We start from the raw sequence: 16,185 nt of genomic DNA on the forward strand, positions 1-16,185 counted from the left end.
GACTACAGTTTTGTAAAAAAAAGGAGATTTAGAAAACAAAATATGGAGTTCTGATTATCTTTTTGTAAAGGAAGATGCCAACTAAATGATGACAACAGCATGCAGTGGCTGAAAGGAAGGGCCCTGAACTGCCTAAACAATAATTTAAAGGTTAAATGGTAGATTGGTGACTTCCGGAAAGGTCTCATTAGTTTCAAAGTCTGTAGAAAGATGTCAATAATCAGTAGTAAGGTCAAAATGTCCTAAAAAGGAACAGACAAAGGACACACACACACAAACTCAAACTTGCACAAACACCCAAGGAAACACCAACAGAGACAGCCTCACAAAACACACAAAGACATACACACACACACAGAGAGACACCCACAGAAAACTCATAAAGACATACATACACACCCTCACTGAGACATCCACAGAAAACACACAAAGACATACACACACCCTCACAGAGACACCCACAGAAAACACAGACATATACACACACACACACACACACACACACACACACACCCTCACAGAGACATCCACATAAAACAGACATACACACCCACCCTCACAGAGGCATCCAGAGAAAATACACAAAGACAAACACATGCCCACCCTCACAGAGACACCCATAGAAAAAGCTCAAAGACATATGCACACACCCTCACAGACTTCCACAGAAAATGCACAAAGACATGCACACCCACCCTCACAGAGATACCAACAGAAAAAAATACATACACACTCATAGAGACACAAACCAAAGCACAAAGACATAAACACAGACACCCACAGAAACACTCACAGGAGGAAACATTTATGCACCTTGCATCCCCTAAATCAACAGTGTGTGACATGCATGATAAAAAAAATGCAGAGATCACTTTTTAAAGAATCATATTTTTGAAAATGCTGTACTCTATATGGTCTTGGTGGAACCATAAGCTGTCCGGGCATGGAGAATCCACAGATTCCAATTACTAGTGGGATATTCACTTCTGGGCAGCAGGAGGAGGCAAAGAGCACTCCAGCAGAGCTGCTAAGTGTAACTTCCCTTACCCATAATTCCAGTCATTCAGCTGAAGGAAAATGGATAGAGAAGATAACACAGGGGTATAGAGGTGCCTGAGGTTTACACTAAAAATATGCTGTCTTAAATAAGGGCGGGTTGTGGACTCTCTATGCCTGGAAAGGAAGAAATTTATCAGGTAAGCATACATTTTGTTTTCTTATGGCATGGAGAGTCCACAAATTCCAATTACTAGTGGGAACCAATACCAAAGTTAGAGGACACGGAATGAAAAAGGGAGGGACAACAAGACAGGCAGACCTAAACAGAAGGCACCACTGTTTGAAGAACCTTTCTCCCAAAAGAAGCCTCCACCAAGGCAAAAGTATAAAATTTGTAGAAAAGTGGCCGCCTTGCAGATTTGCTCCACTGATGCTTCATTTTTGAAAGCCCAAGAATAAGAGACAGCCCTAGTGGAATGAGCCGTAATTCTCTCAGGAGGCTGATGTCCAGCAATCGCATATGCTAAACTGATAACACTTCTCAACCAGAGAGAAAGAGAAATAGAAGAAGCCTTCTGACCTTTACGCTTTCCAGTGAAAACCACAAACAGGGCAGAAGACTGACGAAAATCCTTAGTTGCTTGTAAATAAAATTTTAGCGCACACACAACATCCAGATTGTGTAACAGACGTTCCTTCTGAGAAGAAGGATTCGGACAAAAAGAAGGAACAACAATTTCTTGATTGATGTTGCGATCCGATATCACCTTGGGATGAAATACCAATTTAGTATGAAGGACTGCCTTATCCACATGAAAAATAAGGTAAGGGGAATCACACTGCAGAGCCAAAAGTTCGGAAACTCTGCAAGCAGACGAAATAGCAAGAAGAAATAAAACTTTCCACAATAACAACTTAATATCAACCGAATGCATAGGCTCAAACAGAGCCTGTTGCAAAACTTTAAGAACAAGGTTAAGGCTCCAGGGAGGAGCAACAGGTTTAAACACAGGCCTGATCCTGACCAAGGCCTGAACAAAAGCTTGAACATCTGGCAGATCTGCCAGACGTTTGTGCAAAAGAATACAGTGCAGAAATCTGACCCTTCAGAGTACTGACTGACAAACCCTTCTCCAAACCCTCTTGAAGAAAAGAAAGAATGTGAGGAATCCTCACTCGACTCCAAGAGAAATTTTTTGATTCACACCAAAAAAGGTATTTACGCCATACCTTATGGTAAATCTTACGAGTAACTGGCTTACAAACCTGAAACATAGTATCAATGACTTTCTCAGAAAAACCACGCCTGGCCAAGACTAGGCGTTCAATCTCCAAGCAGTCAGCTTCAGAGAATCTAGGTTTGGGTGAAGGAAAAGACCCTGAAGTAGAAGGTCCTTCCTCAGAGGAAACCTCCAAGGGGGAAGAGATGACATCTTTACCAGATCCGCGAACTATATCCTGCATGGCCACGCAGGAGCTATTAGAAACACAGATGCCCTCTGCTGTTTGATACGAGCAATCACTCAAGGAAGGAGGGCAAATAGGGGAAACAGGTGTGCCAGAGTGAAGTTCCAAGGCACCGCCCGAGCGTCTATCAGAGCGGCTTGTGGATCTCTTGATATTGAACCGTACTTTGGAAGCTTGGCGTTTAGACGTGATGCCATTAGATCCAACTCCGGAACCACCCACCTGAGGGTTAACTTTGAGAATACTTCCGGATGGAGACCCCACTTCCCAGGATGAAATGTCTGCCTGCTCAGAAAATCTGCTTCCCAGTTGTCTACCCCTGAGATGTAAATGGCACAGAGGAGGCAATTGTGAGACTCCGAGCCACCCTAGAATGAAAGTAACCTCACTCCATGCTAAGGAGCTCTGAGTTTCTCCCTGGTGATTGATGTATGCCACCGAGGTTATATTGTCCGATTGTAATCTGATAAACAACTGGACTAAAGCTAGTTGAGGCCAGGCTATTAAGGCATTGTAAATTGCTCTCAACTCTAAAATATTTATGGGAAGCAAAGACTCCTCTCGAGTCCAAAGACCTTGAGCCTTTAGGGAACCCCAAACAGCTCCCCAGCCTAAAAGGCTGGCATCCGTTGTCACGATCACCCAGGATGGTCTCAGGAAGCAAGTACCCTAAGACAGGTGGTCCTGCGAGATCCACCAAGATAGAAAGTCTTTTGATAGGGGGTCCAGAACTATCCTCTGAGATAGGTTTGAGTGGTCTCCGTTCCATTGTCTGAGAATGCATAACTGAAGAGGTTTCAGATGAAACCGAGCAAATGGAATGATATCCATGGAAGGGACCATCAGACCTATTACTTCCATACACTGAGCCACAGATGAACGGGTAGAGGACTGAAGTGCAAGGCAAGAAAACAAAATTTTGGATTTTCAACCTCTGTCAGAAAAATCTTCATGGACAGAGAATCTATAATTGCTCATAAGAAAACCACCCTTGTATCTGGGAACTCTTCTCTAGATTCACTTTCCAGCTGTGGGAACGAAGAATAGATAACAATATTTCTGTATGAGATTTTGCTAAATGAAAATATGGTGCTTGAACCAAGATGTCATCCAGGTAAGGCACCACCGCTATTCCTTGAGATCTGACCACCACCAAAAGGGCCTCTAGGAACTTTGTAAAGATTTGTGGGGCGTGGCAAGACCAAAGGGAAGAGCCACAAACTGGAAATGTGAATCAGAACATGCAGATATGCATCCTTCATATCTATGGTCTGTACCAAGGGTAGGATGGAACGAATAGTTTCCATCTTTAAGGACGGAACCTTGAGGAATTTGTTGAGACACTAAAATGGGATGAAACATTCCCTCTTTTATTGGAACCACAAACAGATTTGAATAGAATCCTTGACCATGTTCCGCTACAGGAACTGGAACAATCACTCCCAGGGAAGATAGGTCCTTTACACAGTTTAAGAAGGCCTCCATTTTTACCTGGTTTGCAGATAACCTTGACAGGAGAAATCTGCCCCTGGGGAGACAAGACTTGAATCCTATTCTATATCCCTGAGATACTACCTCCACAGCCCAAGGATCTGAGACATTGCGGATTCAAGTCTGTCAAAAAAGGAACAGCCTGCCCCCCACTTGATCCAAAACTGGATCAGGGGCGGCCCCTTCATGCTGATTTGGAATCAACTGAAGGTTTCTTGATTTGCTTTCCCTTATTCCAAGGTTGACTGGACCTCCAGGAGGTTCTGGGTTGCTCCGGCTTAGAAGAAGAGGAGCAAAACTTCTGTCCCTTGAAGTTACGAAAGGAACGAAAATTAGAATTCTGTCAACTAATCTTCCAACAAATTCTAATATTCATGTATTACAACACCTTAACATTATTTGGAGGGACTTTATGAGTCAAACTACAAGAGTTAAAACTCCACACATACCTGTTGGGCTAAAGAACTAACAAGTGACATTTCCAGCAAATATATTTTATATCAACATTTTCCCATTGATGGTTCCTTGTTAAGTTTATAAACAAGTATTTTCATACAAGGAAAAAAGAGAAATTGGTGTGTATCATAATTAAGGACTCTAGAATAAGCAAACAAGTATGTTTCTAAAAGGGATTTTTACACAGAAAAAAAGAGAAATCGGTGTGTATCCTAACTAATTAAGGACCCTAGAATAAGCAAATAAGTGTGTTTGTAAAAAGGGATTTTCTATTCCTAACTATTGACAGTAAGGACACACGGAAATATACATTTTAAAAAGCTAATAGTTGGTCTTGTACTAACTAGTGACATTTCTCTATGTACAATTAAAGCAATAGCTATTTAAATATACAATTGCTATCTTAGTACCACAAAGTGGCGTATAAAGTGGAAATTACTTGTAATTGTTTATAAATTATTTTATGCTTTCATTTTAATATAATAAATTACATTTAGATGACCGGTCATATGTGAGGATTATTTTTAATCATTTTGGTGTATTATATATTTGTATACTTTCCTTTTTTTTAGTGATTAAATAATCTATACTTTTTTTATCACCTTTTTTGTCTCTGTAGTAATACTACCATATTGATAATCACCCCTTAGCTGTTAGCACACATATACCAACCACTTTTTGTCTTTTCTGTCCATCTTTCTTAAGTAAGCCTCTAGCTTCTTATCCATGGGATCTTTGAAATAACAATTATCCTCAATAGGAATAGTAGTTCTTTTGACTAGCGTAGAAATAGTTTCTTCTACCTTGGGTACTGTGCGCCAAGAGTCTCGTATAGAATCTGCAACAGGAAACATCTTTTTAAAAACAGGGGACGGGGAAAAATGAATCCCTGGTTTTTCCCATTCCTGTGCTATAATTTCCAACATATGGTCCGGAACTGGAAAAACTTCCACAGAAGAAGGAACATATACTCTATTTAATTTACTAGACTTCTTAGGATTCTCAACAACAGATGATTCAGAGTCATCCAAAGTAGCAAGTACCTCCTTCAGAAGTAACCAGAGTTGTTATAGTTTAAATCTTAAATTAACCTCCTCTGTAGATTTCTCCACTATAGAGTCAGAATCTGAAATTTCATCCTCAGAAGCCACTGATGTATCCTCATCATTAGATAAATAAGAAAGACCGACTAACATCGACTTAGCGGAGTCAGAACCCTTACTGAGAGAAATATTTTTAGACTTCCTTTTCCTCTTACCAGCAACTCAAAAAGCTGATATTATGGGGGGGCGGAGCCAACTAACATGGAAGCCAGACGCACATTTCAGGAGCTCCCAACATAAGTCACAAATTTACAGGTTTTCATAAATATTTTATCTTTCTTTCATCTCAACCTGGACACTCTAGTGATGGGCATTCACTCTGCGACTGAGGAGACTAAACGGGTGAGCTGGATGGTACCAGAGAACCCTAGTTTTTAGCCTAGCCTGATACGCCACATATACAAAACTATGGACACTCTCCTTTTTAGACAGCTGAAGGAGCTGCTTGATCTCCATCATGAAGCCCTCCTGCTCGCAGTGACGGAGGCTTTCAAACCTCTAACTACTCATGCTACTGTCTCAACTGTGGGGATTGCTTATGGGGAGCAGTACTTAGAGACTGCAAAAGACCCGCGAAAGCCGCCATACTGCTCTGCAACTGCGGAACATGCTTCACTACCTTCTAGCATAGAGGACAAAGAGGAGCAGGGAGCTGCTGACGACAGGATCTCCAATATGAGGCAGTGTGGCTTACAATGGAGGGCGTTCAACCCAGGAACGGATACAACAGCAGAGAGGGCCTTTTCCCTCACACATACTTTGAGCCACTCAATTGGCTAGTACCGCATGCAGTGGAGAAACGCTCAAGCCCACAAAGTCTTACCCTCCTCTCTGGACGTAGAGGACAGCGGAGCGGCTCCAAGCTTGGATGTTCCTGGCATCTAAATAGATGTGCTTTTCCACCGGCACAGTGTTTCCATTGCCGTTATTACCACCACTACGCACACGCATGGGACCTGCAATGGGACCCTGGAGGACATATTTCCTAGATAACTTGAGGCCCCCACCACCTTACTTTGCATCACATCTCCTATGAGGGGTCTGTATTCATGTTGGAACTGGGTGCATCTGTGACTGACATTGCGGACTGCATATATAAAGTATCTGGGGATAATATTTTCAGGGTGCTCGCGTTGTATACACTGTTGTTGTGGGCTCACATCTCCTTCGAATCCTGGCCTCAATTGCTAATTGCGGCATTGACAAGTGTAGCTATAACCTAATGGCTACCTAATTCGTACAAGCAGCGACAGTCAGCCCCCTAAGACAACTTAAGCAATATTAAAGTATTGGGCAGGTTTAAGACAACGCAGCTTAGAGGGATAGTGATTTGTCCATCACTCCACTGTTATGTTAATGTTTGTTCTGTTTGCTCTCCTAATGGAACTTTATAACAAGCCTCTAAATGTCTCACTATTCATATATTTAATATGCTGTTTTATGTCACCCTAAAAAATGTTTCTATCCAACTGCTGATTTCTTGTTTCCACTATATTCACCCCTTGAAGATAGTGCTGTTTAAGCTCAACATTAGTGCTTTCTGACCTAATACTAAACCAGGCTGTCCGCAGATTGCACATTTATTTTGTACTCCCTAATTTAACAGAGACACATGCAATTGTTCTGATGCCCTTGATATGTACCCCCATTTATACACGTTTATACATGTTCTGCTCCCTATTGAGCATAGTTGTTTTTTCATGGTGTTGACTTGTTATGTGAAGGTGATAGTGTGGTTTATATTGTGCCGCTATATTTATATGTCTGTATTTCTCCCCCACTTGGAGCTTTAATATGGCAGTTGCTTTTAGTCAATTTGCTCTACCTAGCTTCATAGTCCTGAATTCATTTAAACCGTTTTTATTATAACACACCACACTCCGAAATTTAAACTTATATCTCCTGGAAGGCTGATGATGTTACCACTTTCTCTCACTGGAGGGGAGTAGAGATTTGCTTTCTTACAAGTAACCCTATAATAGTACTAGTGAATATAATTGGATCTAGCCCATACGGTCTTGATATAACTATTTTCTCCTTTTTACTGCTCCACCAAAAGTTTAAGACTATATTTAACTTAATGGGTGCGAGTAGCTCCTTGGAAAAAGCCATAATTCACCACTAGACTAACTTAATAGTTTTGCCCGTCGCCTGGACATAGGGCCCGTGCCCGGGTGGCGGAGATAGGTTACAAGGTGAAAAGCTACCTACTTCCCATCATAGTTCAGGTCTCACTGTACTCTAGTTATATTTGGATATATATCTACTATAGTGGTTGCTACTTTTGCCACTTCAGACTCACAGCTCCTTTAGAGGGTTCATCCCCATATCTGCTGCACTTCCTACTCATTAGTCTATAGTTATCCTACCATGAATCCAGGCTAATATATATCTTTCAGGCAGGCTGGTCCTGCGCTTATCATGAATAGCAAGGCCATAGTATGCACTATATAAGGATTAAACTATCCGTAATAGAGCAATTCAGAGGACGTCATATTGGGCACCCTTGCATATAAAATTCTAAATTAGTTCAGAATATACCTAGCTCACTTTTTCTTTTCTTTTTTTTCTTTTTTTTCTCTGGTATATGTGTACTCTTCAGTTTATGTGTTTGGCTCCTAATTTACTTACCCACCACCTCCCCCCCCCCCCCCATTCATAATATACCTCCTACAGCAGGAGGGTTAACTAGGCGGTTTCTCTCGCCAATACCGCACCTTAAGTATACTCTCCACTATATATAGCAATATACCTTTATATCTCATCCCGCAACTTTATCATTTGAAAGATTGTTAAATAAGAGCCTCTAACCCTCATATGCACATTTCTACTTTTTTACTCTAGTTACTGTGAGACTAAAATTTGAATAATCCAAAAAGCTTGAATCACTATTAAATTTAAAAAAGAGGTTTATCCTTGAGATCCAAAAGTGGTCTCCTTGGTCCTTCTTTCGCTCCATAATTTCTTGTTACTTTTGTTGGCCCAAGAGTAATCTACTGTGTCATATAGAAGGTTCCCGAAAGATTAGTATCTTACTTGTTTACTGTTTACAAACTCTGTAAATTGCTGACCATTCGTCTCTTGCATGTTTATTTTATTACTCCTGTACAACTGTAGCCTTATATCCTGTGACATAAGAATGTGTTATTATGATCTATGTATGTCTTTAACTAAACCTCAATAAAAAAAAAAAAAAAAAAAAAAAAAAAAGCTGATATTATTATTATTATTATCGGTTATTTGTAGAGCGCCAACAGATTCCGCAGCGCTATTAACAAAGGCGGAGCACAAAAAAAAAACAGTTATAGGGATCAAATGGGTAGAGGGCCCTGCCAAGAGTTGCACTGTTGTAGTCAGCTCTTGAGAAGGTGATCAACAAACAGCTGGACTCTTAAGCTTACATGCTAGGGGGGTTCAGGGGATAGCAATGGAGGAGAGGAACTGGTATAAAGTAAGGTTAGCGTAGGTTGTATGCATCCCTGAACAGTAGAGTCTTTAGGGAGCACTTGAAGCTTTTAAAACTAGAAGAGAGTCTTGTGGAGCGAGGCAGAGAGTTCCACAAGATGGGAGCCAGTCTGGAGAAGTCCTGTAAACGGGAGTGTGATGAGGTGACAAGAGAGGAGGAGAGTAGGAGGTCTTGAGCAGAGCGAAGGGGACGGGAAGGAGAGTATCTGAAGACAAGATCTGAGATATAGGGGGGAGCGGTGCAATTGAGGGCTTTGTATGTCAGAGTGAGAATTTTGTGTTTGATCCTAGAGGCAAGAGGAAGTGAGTGAAGAGATTGGCAGAGAGGTGCAGCAGATGAAGAGCGACTTGTAAGGAAGATGAGTCTGGCAGAGGCATTCATTAAGGATTGCAAAGGAGCTAGGCGGTAGGTGGGGAGACCAGAGAGGACAGAGTTGCAGTAATCGAGGCGGGAGAGGATGAGAGAGTGGATTAAAATCTTAGTTGTGTCTTGTGTAAGGAAGTGTGTAATTTTAGAGATGTTTTTAAGGTGGAAGCGGCAGGCTTTAGCAAAAGACTGAATGTGAGGAGTGAAAGAAAGATCTGAGTCAAATGTGACCCCGAGACATCGGGCATGCGGGGTAGGGGTAATGATGGAGTTGTCAACAGTTATAGAGAGATTGGGGGTGGAGAGTTTTGAAGAAGGGGGGAAAATAAGGAGCTCAGTTTTGGAGAGATTTAGCTTGAGGTAGTGAGAGGACATCCAGTTGGAGATGTGAGAAAGACAGTTAGTGACACGGGTTAGCAAGGAAGGAGAAAGGACTGGTGCAGAGAAGTAGATTTGGGTGTCGTCGGCATACAAATGATATTGTAAATCATGGGACTTTATTAGGGAACCTAGTGATGACGTGTAGATTGAGAAGAGAAGGGGACCGAGGACAGAGCCTTGCGGTACTCCGACAGAAAGTGGTGACGGGGCAGAGGAGTCCCCAGAGAAGGCTACATTAAAGGTATGGTTTGACAGGTAGGAAGAGAGCCACGAGAGGGCTGTGTCACATATGCCGAAGGATTGGAGGGTTTGGAGCAAGAGAGGGTGGTCAACAGTGTCAAAGGCTGCGGACAGATCAAGGAGAATAAGCAGAGAGAAGTGGCCTTTTGATTTTGCTGTAAGTAGGTCGTTGGTAACCTTAACAATTGCTGTTTCTGTGGAGTGATGGGGACGAAATCCAGATTGCAATGGGTCAAGGAGGGAGTTTATTGTAAGGAAATGGGAAAGGCGTGCATAAGCTAGTTTTTAGAGAAGCTTTGAGGCAAGAGGGAGGAGGGAAATAGGGCGATAGTTGGATGGGGAGGTAGGATCAAGAGAAGGTTTTTTGAGTATAGGTGTGACCCGTGCATATTTCAGCGATGAGGGAAATATACCGGTGCTGAAGGAGAGGTTGAAAGTGTGTGTGAGTATAGGGGTAAGGGTGGCAGAGAGGGAGGGGAGTAGCTGTGAGGGGATAGGGTCAAGGGGACAGGTAGTGAGGTGAGAGCGCAATATAAGTGCCGAAACCTCTTCCTCAGTAACTGGGGAGAATGAGCTAAGTTTAAGGTTATGTGGGTTGTGGTTGATTGAGAGCATTTGAGGGGGTGAGAGAATGGAATTATGTTGAGAGCTGATTTCATTTCTGATGGAGTTGATTTTGTTATTGAAGTGGTTGGCAAAGTCTTGAGCTGACAGAGAAGTTGTATTAGGAGGTGGGGGAGGGCGGAGAAGAGTATTGAAAGTGGAGAACAAACGTTTTGGGTTTGAAGAAAGATTAGAGATAAGAGTAGAGAAGTAGTGTTGATTATGGAAATTAAGGGCAGAGTAGTAGGAGTTCAAGATAAATTTGTAGTGTTGAAAATCAGCTGAACTCCTAGATTTTCTCCAGTGCCGCTCAGCAGTACGGGAACATCTGCGTAAGTATCGTGTCAGAGGAGTATGCCAGGGCTGAGGATGAGTGTTTGATTTCCGAGCTATGGTAAGAGGGGCGAGATTGTCAAGGACGGATGTAAGGGTGGAATTATAGTGGCAGATAGATTGGTCAGGGCATGAAAAGGAGGAGAAGGATGAGAGGAGAGGTTTGATGGAATTAGAAAGCTGTTGTTGATCTAATGACGTAATGCTTCTGTGAAGTTTGGTGTGAGGAGCAGAAGGAGGGAGAGTTGTAGGGAGGGATGATATGTTGGTCAGAAAGAGGAAAGGGGGAGTTTGTGAAGTTTGAGAGGGTGCATCGATAGCTAAAGATCAGGTCAAGGGAGTGACCATCTTTGTGAGTGGGAAAATCAGTCCATTGTGACAAACCAAAAGAGGAACTGAGTTGCAGAAGTTGTTTTGCAGAGGAGGCAGTGGGATTGTCAAGAGGGATGTTGAAATCACCAAGAATGAGGGAAGGGGTGTCTGAGGAAAGGAAATAAGGTAGCCATGCAGCCAAGTGATCTAGAAATTGAGTTGAGGAGCCAGGAGGACGGTATATGACTGCGACACGTATAGAAAGAGGAGAGAATAAGCGAATCATGTGGGTTTCGAATGAAGAAAATGTGAGGGAAGAGATGGGATGTATTTGTTGAAAGGTACAATGAGAGGAAAGTAAAATGCCTACACCACCTCCTTGTCTATTACCAGACCTAGGAGTGTGGCTGAAATGGAGACCCCCATGTGACAGAGCAGCAATGGATGCTGTGTCTAGGGGAGAGAGCCAGGTTTCTGTTAGGGCCAGAAGGTTGAGGGAGCGGGTGATAAAGAGGTCATGTATAGAAGTGAGTTTGTTGCAAACAGAGCGAGAGTTCCAAAGTGCACAAGTGAAAGGGGAAGTGGCTTTTGATGCAAGAGGAATGTGAGTAAGGTTGTCAGAGTTTTGTTTTTTGAGTCTGTGGGATGGTACACATGGATGTGCACGGCTAGGCAGTTGTTGGGGACCAGGATTAGGGGAGATGTCGCCAGCAGTTAGTAGAAGCAAGAGGGAGAGTGACATAAGATGAGATGCAGATTTGCAGTAGTGAGACTGCTTTTGAGACAAGGTGCAGGGGGGAGAGAGAGTTTTTAGGAATAGGTAAAGTTCATGAGTACAAAAGTAATGTGAGTTTAAGAGAGATGGGCTAATAAACAGTGCAGGTGGAGAAGGAGAAGGAGTAATTGAATAATGTAGTTTGTTATAGAGACAAAAGGCAGCAAAAAGGAATAAGAAGATATTAGGCATTTTTACAAAAGAGGGAACCAGTTAAATAGTTAATATTACAGTATCAATCGCATTTGAAATCAGTAAGGTATATCAAACATAATATTACAAAAGTACTTGCCTTGTGTCTTGCCCCTTGCCCAATCCTTGTTCAATTCTTGTATAATTCTATTGCTATGTTGCTAGTGAATCACTTATAAAATGTTCACTTTGAAAATGTGAACATATGTTGTTAGAGCAATGCACATCACTGTGCAATGCACATCTCAGACTGGTGTGATAAAGCTGCAGAAACCGCAGAAGCAATCTGTGCAGCAAAATCCCCTGGTAAATAAACACCCCCAGGAGGCTTTTGAGAGGAACTGCAGGGTACTGCATGTGAAACTGTTAAAGCTTGGGACGTTTGAGGGGAAAGCTGAGGCATTCCTAGGACAGCACTATCCTGAGAGACAAAAGGCTCTGAGAAAGAAATCATATCTTTAAATAATTGGATTTTATTTAGACAAGAGGAGCAAAAATCTTAGCCTCCAAGTAAAGTAAACATTTTCCAAAGGACCCAGTTTCTTCAGTAGTGTGGATAACTATAAGTAACTGATTCCATCAACAATTAGCAAAGAAATTCTTTAATATTAAACAACAGTTAAATTTTCAAAACTTACCCCTCCTATAGCCAGACGATCTATCCCACAAGCAGAGGAAACAAGAACTACTGGATCGTAGTTAGAAATTTTTGACCGGAGCTGCAAATCTCCATACAAGCCGCGGCAAAACTCCGCTCTGATCAGAGAAGCCAAAAACTGGAAGTGCGAAGGAGCAGTCAAGTGACCGCAACTAAATAAACTGCATCACAAACTAATAAAAAACGACACAAAGATAAAGCCCAGTTAAATAAATAGGGAATTATTATTAAAATGTAAGTTCTGCATTTCTTAGCACATTAGCAGAACGATTATATTCTGAACTGCTTTAGCACTATCCCTCATAGGATAAGAATCCTATATGACCCAATAAAACTCTCAAGCCCATATGAAATAAAATGAAATATGTCTCTCTCTCATAGACTGTCAACCACATAATACCATCACTAACAGTATGCAGTGCCCTCTCTTATTTGTGCAGCGTTTGTAAAAACATATCTTAATAAGAGATACTTAGTCCCAATAATGCTATTCCACAAATGTATTAACTCTTAGAGGGCTGGTACCTTCTAACCTAGAAGGGAAAGCACTTACCTGTGGATCCTGCTGTCAGACAGGGAAAGTCTTCTAAGGTGTGGCAGATTCCTCCACTTCTACCAGGAACCTGTAGAAAAGACAGAGTAACCAATCCTGGTTTTCTATAATAGGGGTAGCAAAAATGTTAGAAGTCAAGCAAAGACCACCTTGCCGTCTTCTAACTGCTAAAAGCCACCATTACTCTTACTAAAGAGATTGACATGGACATAGCTAGACCACAATCCTTGCTTGCAGGGAAAAGTACCCATAAAAGGATTAAATATCTTCAGACACCATCTTTGCACATCCTCCCATGATAGAGGCAAAGAGAATGACTGGGGATTATGGGTAAGGGAAGTAACACTCTGCTGGGGTGCTCTTTGCCTCCTCCTGGCCAGGAGTGAATTTGTGGATTCATGCCATAGGAAAGAAATCGGGTTTTCGCATTAATTTGCGCACAAGTTAAATTGCGCTTGTATTACAAGTTGAAAGTAAATACGAACTTGAGTACAATCACAATTTACGCTAGAATGATTACCGTGACCTCAGAGCTCTGGCTAACTATTTTGCGAAACTAAAAAAAGTGTCACAAAACACATCAAAAATACATTACAAAATACAGTTACACTCATAATAACAGCATATAAATAAAATTATTTAAAAACATAATTTATGTAAGAACTTACCTGATAAATTAATTTCTTTCATATTAGCAAGAGTCCATGAGCTAGTGACGTATGGGATATACACTCCCACCAGGAGGGGCAAAGTTTCCCAAACCTCAAAATGCCTACAAATACACCCCTCACCACACCCACAAATCAGTTTAACGAATAGCCAAGAAGTGGGGTGATAAGAAAAAAGTGCGAAAGCATAAAAAATAAGGAATTGGAATAATTGTGCTTTATACAAAAAAATCATAACCACCACAAAAAGGGTGGGCCTCATGGACTCTTGCTAATATGAAAGAAATGAATTTATCAGGTAAGTTCTTACATAAATTATGTTTTCTTTCATGTAATTAGCAAGAGTCCATGAGCTAGTGACGTATGGGATAATGACTACCCAAGATGTGGATCTTTCCACGCAAGAGTCACTAGAGAGGGAGGGATAAAATAAAGACAGCCAATTCCGCTGAAAAATAATCCACACCCAAAATAAAGTTTAAATTTTATAATGAAAAAAACTGAAAATATAAGCAGAAGATTCAAACTGAAACAGCTGCCTGAAGTACTTTTCTACCAAAAACAGCTTCAGAAGAAGAAAACACATCAAAATGGTAGAATTTAGTAAAAGTATGCAAAGAAGACCAAGTTGCTGCTTTGCAAATCTGATCAACCGAAGCTTCATTCCTTAACGCCCAGGAAGTAGAAACTGACCTAGTAGAATGAGCTGTAATCCTTTGAGGCGGAGTTTTACCCGACTCGATATAAGCATGATGAATTAAAGATTTCAACCAAGATGCCAAAGAAATGGCAGAGGCCTTCTGACCTTTCCTAGAACCGGAAAAGATAACAAATAGACTAGAAGTCTTTCGGAAATTCTTAGTAGCTTCAACAAAATATTTCAAAGCTCTAACTACATACAAAGAATGCAATGATTTCTCCTTAGAATTCTTAGGATTAGGACATAATGAAGGAACCACAATTTCTCTACTAATGTTGTTAGAATTCACAACCTTAGGTAAAAATTCAAAAGAAGTTTGCAACACCGCCTTATCCTGATGAAAAATCAGAAAAGGAGACTCACAAGAAAGAGCAGATAATTCAGAAACTCTTCTGGCAGAAGAGATGGCCAAAAGGAACAAAACTTTCCAAGAAAGTAATTTAATGTCCAACGAATGCATAGGTTCAAACGGAGGAGCTTGAAGAGCCCCCAGAACCAAATTCAAACTCCAAGGAGGAGAAATAGACTTAATGACAGGTTTTATACGAACCAAAGCTTGTACAAAACAATGAATATCAGGAAGATTAGCAATCTTTCTGTGAAAAAGAACAGAAAGAGCAGAGATTTGTCCTTTCAAGGAACTTGCAGACAAACCTTTCTCCAAACCATCCTGAAGAAACTGTAAAATTCTCGGAATTCTAAAAGAATGCCAGGAAAAATGATGAGAAAGACACCAAGAAATATAAGTCTTCCAGACTCTATAATATATCTCCCTAGATACAGATTTACGAGCCTGTAACATAGTATTAATCACAGAGTCAGAGAAACCTCTTTGACTAAGAATCAAGCGTTCAATCTCCATACCTTTAAATTTAAGGATTTGAGATCCTGATGGAAAAAAGGACCTTGCGACAGAAGGTCTGGTCTTAATGGAAGAGTCCACGGTTGGCAAGAGGCCATCCGGACAAGATCTGCATACCAAAACCTGTGAGGCCATGCTGGAGCTACCAGCAGAACAAACGAGCATTCCTTCAGAATCTTGGAGATCACTCTTGGAAGAAGAACTAGAGGCGGAAAGATATAAGCAGGATGATACTTCCAAGGAAGTGACAATGCATCCACTGCTTCCGCTTGAGGATCCCTGGATCTGGACAGATACCTGGGAAGTTTCTTGTTTAGATGAGAGGCCATCAGATCTATTTCTGGAAGTCCCCACATTTGGACAATCTGAAGAAATACCTCTGGGTGAAGAGACCATTCGCCCGAATGCAACGTTTGGCGACTGAGATAATCCGCTTCCCAATTGTCTATACCTGGGATATGAACCGCAGAAACTAGACAGGAGCTGGATTCCGCCCAAACCAGAATTCGAGATACTTCTTTCATAGCCAGAGGGCTGTGAGTCCCTCCTTGATGATTGAT

This window comes from Bombina bombina, chromosome 7 (assembly GCF_027579735.1).
Source record: "Bombina bombina isolate aBomBom1 chromosome 7, aBomBom1.pri, whole genome shotgun sequence".
Taxonomy (NCBI): Eukaryota; Metazoa; Chordata; class Amphibia; order Anura; family Bombinatoridae; genus Bombina; species Bombina bombina.